Source organism: Peromyscus maniculatus, chromosome X, assembly GCF_049852395.1.
Source record: "Peromyscus maniculatus bairdii isolate BWxNUB_F1_BW_parent chromosome X, HU_Pman_BW_mat_3.1, whole genome shotgun sequence".
NCBI lineage: Eukaryota > Metazoa > Chordata > Mammalia > Rodentia > Cricetidae > Peromyscus > Peromyscus maniculatus.
In genome coordinates, this window is record NC_134875.1 from 104,644,204 (window position 1) to 104,651,629 (window position 7,426).

Here is a 7,426-nt window from a genome sequence, read left to right on the forward strand (position 1 = left end):
CCTCCAAAACCATGCTGCCAAAATAAGATGTTCTTGATAAGAAATTGTCACTCGGGCTGGTTATTTTATACTATGCATTTCTACTATGGAGGATTTCCTTTATATAAAATTGAGGCCTTTATTCATCATATTTTCTACTTATTCTGCCATATCTAAATGTACATAAGAGAAAGGTTTTTTAATTACATTTTACAGCTTGTGATATTTATAGAATTTTATTTGAGTCAAAAGTTGAGGGCATCATCAGATTTTTATGAACCAGGATTAGGTCATTTTTTTTGGAAGGTGCATCTTCTTCCTCTTCATCATCATCGTCATCATCATCATCATCATCATCATCTGGGTAGTCCACTAAAGGAACCATGCTACTGCAGTGTGGCCTACTCATTCTACTAGCAGAAGCATCAGAATGAGATGAAGAACAGTCACATGCTTCAGATGAGTTTCTTTCTGGCTGTTCTACTTTGTTTTCACTTGTCTCATTAATTTTCATAAACACATCATAATGATTCAGAAAGTCCCTTACCATTGGTAGAATTACTTTGGTATTTTGTCTGGAATGCATTTGTTCCTTGACTTTTACCTCCACAGCTTTCATATGTCTGAAGTATATTTTCTGGTATATTATATTATGTGAATTCCTTCTTACTTTACTTTCTCTTTCCTTCTCTTCTTCAAATTTAATCTTCAACCCTTTAAATGTCTGGACATACTCAATTGATTCAAAAAGGCACAAAAAAATTTCCACAATATGTGCAATGAGAGACTTGATGTTATCTGCTCTTATAAATTCAAATAGCTCAATAATAGCTAAGATTAAGATATTATACAATTTTCCATTATGCAGAAAAGCATTTATAGCAGGTTCAAAAAGATTTTTCCTAATTATGTAAAGATAATAAATTTCATCGTTAAGACCAGTCATCTGTCTTATAAACCTGAGAGCACATAAAACCATAAAAGTGTGCTTTGAACTCATCAGCACCAGGACTCTGCCAAGCAAGTTGTTGCTCAAAATATAATTTTTAATATGTTAAGTGGTGATTACACAAAAGCTGAGCAATTCTAAAACTACTCCAAGCAATTGTGCACTTTGGTAATTATCAGGACAGATTTTGGCCCTGTTATCACTATCATTTTGTCCTGTGATAGACAAAATTGTTGCTGCCAAGTTATTAATGCAGTAGTATAGAAGAAATTCATAAAGTCTGTTTTTTCACATCCATTAACTGTTATACACATGTTTTCTGGTCAAGAAGAGTGTGGAGAACTGCTGTCAAACTTAAAACATGTGAAGATTCAGAATCAGGATCAGAAATTATTTGTTTGATCATTATATTGATGATAAAGTCATCATCATTATTTTCGCTGTTTTGAGCTTCTTCCATTTCACACACTCAAACTATTCACGGATTATATTCTACTAGATAAGTAAATATTTCTAGAGCAGTTTCTTCTATTTGGTAGTCTTGCATAGGTACTGAAGCTTTCAAAACACTTATGATTCCAAGCTTTATCATTATTTTTCAATAAGGCATCTTTCTTTGGGGAATTTAATATCTTAGCAAATTCACAGAATCCCTTGAAGAAAAGTAGCAGTTCACACTTTCATCACCTACAGTGTTATCTTTTAACTGAGTGAAAACTTCGAGCAAAAACATTTCATCTTCCTGCAACAGGGCAACTATTTCAATATTTTTGGAAAAAATTGAAGTCTTGCCTTGGAGAAGGTGGGAATGGGGGGTGGATTGGGGAGTGAGCAGGGGGGTGGGTAGGAGGAGGGAGGACAGGGGAATCCATGGCTGATATATAAAATTAAATTAATTATAAAATTAAAAAATGAAGCTGTAAGATCAGAAAGACAATTCTCTTGAAATTTGAATGGTATAGGTAATAGGATGTCACAAATACATTGCATTCTGTAGGTCTGATATATTATTGGCATAACTCCTTGAATTTTGCATTTTCAGTCAAGAATTTCCTGTGCTGACATGGTTAATTCAAAACAGGGTCATACTCAAGGCATCCTACCATAGCCATGACACATTTATCAGAAAACATGATATTAAACAAATGTACATTGTTGAGAAATAAGATTCCTGTAATAATAACATGTAAAACATGTAAGCCTTACATGTTCAGCTGGTATTCACAAGTGTGGAAGAGCTGTAGCAATTTTTTTTATTATGTACTCTTGACTTTCTAAGAGCAGAGCCAGCTCTTCCTTGCAGATCGGCGATTTTTCCACAGCATTAAATAAATATGCAAGGTTTTCAATTGTATGGAGTTCGTAGGTTGGTTCCTCCAACAGATTCCAGATCTGGGGCAGAACTTGAAAACTGTAAAAATAATCTGTAAATTCTTGTGTGATTTATACACTTGGATCTTTACCTTGAACTTGGCAGATATCTTCCCAGATATCTTGACAACCCTCTGGGTCTCAGAAATATATTGCCATAGTATGGTTATTAGGGTTCAGTCCGAATAATTAAATCCCTTCATGGTTTCTTATAGGGTACATCAAGACGTATTGTCCCCTCTACTAGCAGTGAGCCATGTGATTTTGAGTGAAAAAGCAGGCACATATCCTGGAATCATTCGATGTATTTGGTTGAAATTTGTCCTGAGCCTATATGTTTCCGTGGCTCATCTTTCTTCATGACATAGACTTTTACACTCTGAAGTCCATCATCCTTGTGGATTTGTGACCTTGTCTTGCTAGGCTACATCGTTGGGCAGACCTCGGCTTTGAGTACTCTGGCCAAGGTGGCCAGGAATATCTCAGAGGTTGTAATTCTGAAAAATCATAAGGGAGTAGATTAGTGGGGATTAAAAGGATGACAGAGGCTAAGAGAAGGCCCAAGGTCATTAGAATTACGGTGGGGAAAGGCCCTGAAACCTCTCAGTCCTCCACTACTGAACTATCCCCAACAAATCTCTCTCCTTTGTGCTTGAGTCTCTGAGCCTGCCTTAGTTCTGGCAAGAAGCTCGTGATTCACCCAAGATTCTTCCTAAAAAGAATGTGCCTGTGTAGTAGATACTGTTAAAGGGACCTGCTTCCCCTCTCTTAAAAATGGAAGTCTAGAAGATACTCTTTTAGATTTTGCTTCTCAGAAGTATTTTCACTCATCAGAAATGTGGGGCTTGGGCACTTAAGCAAAAGTAAATTTTATTAGCAATGTTTTGGCCAATTCTACACTTCATACTATATTTCAATGAAAGGCTGAGGCTAATAAGAAGCAAGAATACATCATCTACAGACAAAATGCCCTCACAAGATTCATAAAAATGATTGAGTTTCTCTACAAGATGTGCTCTAAATCTATCACATTTCTATGTATTAAAGGAAGATCTTGTTCTAAAAAGGAATACATCAGCTGTATAGCTCTATTCTATCGGCCTGAAGTTTCACCTTTAAGTACAGTGGATGAAATATTTCCTCAAACGTTTTCCTTTACCTAATTATGCATATTGTTATTGGGAAGAACTGAGTCAAAAGGGAAGTGAGTGAAATTTTGCCAAGATTGAGAATTGACACCTGTAAATTATTTAATTTTCTTTTTTTTTAAATTTTGTGGATTTATTGGGCCTTGAACATGCTATGGCCATTTCTGAAGATCTTGGACATGCTAAGAAATGACTCTAAAACTAAACTATATCACTAGCCTGTATTTAGTCATGATGATGAAGATAAGAAGAATAACCTCACAGCAGCCAAAATGTCAGTGAGTACTTGTTATGAAGAAAGGTATTAATGTGATAGATCAAGTATCATACTTGAATGTTTACTACATTTAAAACAGGAATTTACATTTTTGCCTAATTTTCATAATAGTCTAGCAATACAGGTATATTAATATAAGAATCCCTTTATGGTCAGGAAATTGACAAAAAAGTCAAATAAATTGTCAGAGTTCACATATTTAATAAATTGAGGAGTTCTAATTTGTACATATCTTTCTAATTTCAAAATTGGTTAAGTGTGGAATTGAACTGCTATTGCCTTTTCCTGGCTTTCATTACACTTATAGGAGGCCAGCTCCCACCTTTTAAAGGGTTCCTATGGGAAGGGGAGAAGAATAACAAACGATTTAAATAGAAAGACTGCATAGAAGAGAAAGACAGAAACACAGGATAGCTTCGGGAGGATCTGGTCAAAATCCATCAGTCCCCTTTGGCTCTTGAAAAGGGCTTTTTTATAACAATGCCAAGGGGCGGGGCAAAAGACCTCCCCCTTGCTAGATCAAAGTATACTGCACAGCCAAGTGTAAACCCTTCCAAACACCTGGTAACCACACCCGTGGTCCAATCATTTGCCTATGCAGCCCTGCTGGGAAGTTCAGATTCTCGAACTCTGAGTAAGTTCTCACTAGGAAACCTCTGTGCATCTCTACAACACTCTACTTCACATTCATCCCATCTATATAATTTGTAATCAACGTAAAATAAGCAAGACAAGATGAAAGTCACACATTTCCTCCTTTAGATCCACATCTGAGTATAGACATTGGAAAAATAGAAGGAAATAGAAGGTTGGATATGGCAACTCTGTTACATATATTTTAATAGTGTCTAACCCTGTTATTTCAAGAGAAAAACTGACAATTGACCACATTAAGCCTATTTGAACTTGAAACATCTTATTTGTAGTAATCAATTTTCCATGGCACTGTCAATGTATGCTTCTCTAGAAACATGACATTCAGTAGACTATACTCTAGAATGTTAATAAGAAAAGTACAGCTTGAGTACTATGGACATTGAGTGTAAATAATAATTATTTATGAAAAAATTCAATTGGTTGTAGAATATATAAGTTTAGAAACAAAAATTATGAATTGTGTAAATATAACAAGAAATGACTATTTTAAGAACCGCTACATGTATAGTTAAAATACTTCATTTTAATAGGAAGTAATTAGAAATATAAAAAAATAACATTTATGTTATTCATCAAATTTTGTCCCTGCTGTGTTTATATTAAGTCTCATTCACAATAATTATAATACCATCAATTCTCTGAATATGTTCTCACAAACCATTCTATGAAATGCAACCAGCATAAATCCATGTATTCTCAGTTTTATCCCTTGGAATTTCTTTTAGGCCAATAAAGGTTCCTTGATTTTAATTAAGATAACAAGAGTTGCTTTACAATGTAAAAAGGCCTCTAGGCCACAGTTGTTATTGCTGTTGCTGCAGCAGTTTCCTTTAGTTTCTTTCTTGTTTAAGGAAATAATATTCCTCTTTGCTTTATTAATTATACCTACCCAAGACTATTATGCTGCTGTTTTGGTCCCTGTTATTTTCCAGGGTATAAAAACATATATGTAAGCAACAGCCATGTTCTAGAGAATCTAATAAATTTATATTATTTTATTTTTAAAATTAATCATCATATAGTCATGGCCAGGAGAGAATATTACTGCTACGGTAGAGGGAAAAAAAACCTTCCAAATACAAAATTTCATCAAGCATTTGGTGCAAATTCTACAAAAAGTGATGGTATCAAGGCTTGAAGAAGCCAAGCCTTCAATTTTCCTCTTTTGTCTTCCCAATATGAAACACTACTTCACACGCAAAATTAATGTTTTTAGACATCACTAATAATAAAAACGATAGTTCGAATTAGGATCTTTACAGTCTAATCATTTCTTTTCCCCCTTAACCGACCTACATTCTTAAGATAATAGTGTCTCTCTTATTTATCCTGCTGCATTCTCAGGAGCTGCTATCTGTGTCTAAATTATGTCAGATAACTCGCACCTCAGGGCCTTTGTATCTGTTTGGACACCTGTTGTCCCTTTGTACCTGTTTTAACCAGGAATCTACTATTTCTCAGTAAGGACTTATCTCAAGCACTCATTTTCTTCAAAAATATATTCAAATTTTCCTTTTGTTTTCAGAGGCTCACTCTATCCACCTCTTCGAAAATATAAGGACTACCATGTTTTCCTTAATGTGTCTTTTCTCCATAGCAGTGAGCATTTTCTGACCATTCACATTCCATTAATTATGTCTTTGGAAACAAGTATATCAGTTGACTAGTATTGATCTAAATGCATCGCTTCCTTCGGCTCATTCCTAATGATGTGCATGTGTGTTTGCATGTGTGTGTTTAACAATGCTAACTAGTATGATCTGTATCATCATATTTTTAAAGCAGGTTATGACATGTCAGTAAGGAATGCATTTAAAAGTTTTCAGTACATTTTTATTTATTTTCTGTGTGTGTGATAGGTGGAAGAAATACGTGTGCCATGGTATATATGTGAAGGTCATTTGTGATAGTTGGCCCTTCCCTTCTACCATGTGGATTCCAGGAATGAAACTCAGGGCATCTAGCTTGGTAGAAAGTGCCTCCACCAGCTAAGTCAACATACCAGTCCCAAAATTTAATTTTGATTTCTACAATAAAAATAATTAAAAGTAATACCCCACTTTACATAGTTACCTCCAAATGTTAAAATCCCTTAAGACTATCATGTTAAACAGAGAGAAAGTATCTCATTGCTTCTTAAGTGTAATGAATGTTTAGTTTATATATACCTTAGGCACCTCATAGATGTTATATTTAGAGATCCCATAAAGTAAATTTTAATAAATATCATTCTTTTTTTTTCCTGGAACTGGAGTTACAGACAGTTGTGAGCTGCCATGTGGGTGTTGGGAATTGAACCCAGGTCCTTTGGAAGAGAAGTCAGTGTTCTTAACCAGTGAGCCATCTCTCCAGCCCCCTAAATATCATTCTTATAAAACACCTGCAAGCACAAGCTTTGTTGGATAGATTAGTTGGTTGGATAATTACGGAGTACACTAAAATACTGTAGATACATTTAATGACTAGGTAACTAGTAAAGCCTCATTCCCCTGTTGTAAAAACCAATACTGCCAAATATCCACAGGCCGATGTGCAAAGGTGCTTCATGTTGAGAATGACTATGTGCAATCAAGAGGAATTAAAAATCAAGAGAAATTCTGTGCTTCTTTTTTCATGTCTAATACTGTAAATGAAAATATTTGAAATTCTTCCACCCCAAATTTCATTTAAATAGAATTTCCACACATTCATTTAAAACAGCAAGTGGCATTCATTACCAGACCTTTCTCCTGGAAAATAGGAAAATTTGCTACTTCAGCTACCCCCTTTTAGTTCTCCTGTAGCACTTTGACTGCAGCACCCAGAACTGTTTATAATACCTTATTCATTTTTATCTCGCCAGGTTTCACCTCTTTATGATCATCTCCAACTATCCTCTGTTCATGTTGCTCCAGCTCACTGGCCTTGTTGCATTATAGTGGTCCATCTAACCTGTTCTGCTGTGTACCTGCACCAGAACTCCCTGACATTATGTATTTCAAATAATATGGTATTTTACATTTTGCCTGAAATGTCAGTCCTTCAAAAATACTTCTCATACAATGT

General features: G+C 35.0%; 1 pseudogene; it reads right to left on the reverse strand.

Annotated features, from left to right (window-relative positions):
- Window positions 1-205: 205 nt before the first annotated feature.
- Window positions 206-7,209, reverse strand: LOC102922542 (protein PPP4R3C1-like; annotated as a pseudogene).
- Window positions 7,210-7,426: the final 217 nt, after the last annotated feature.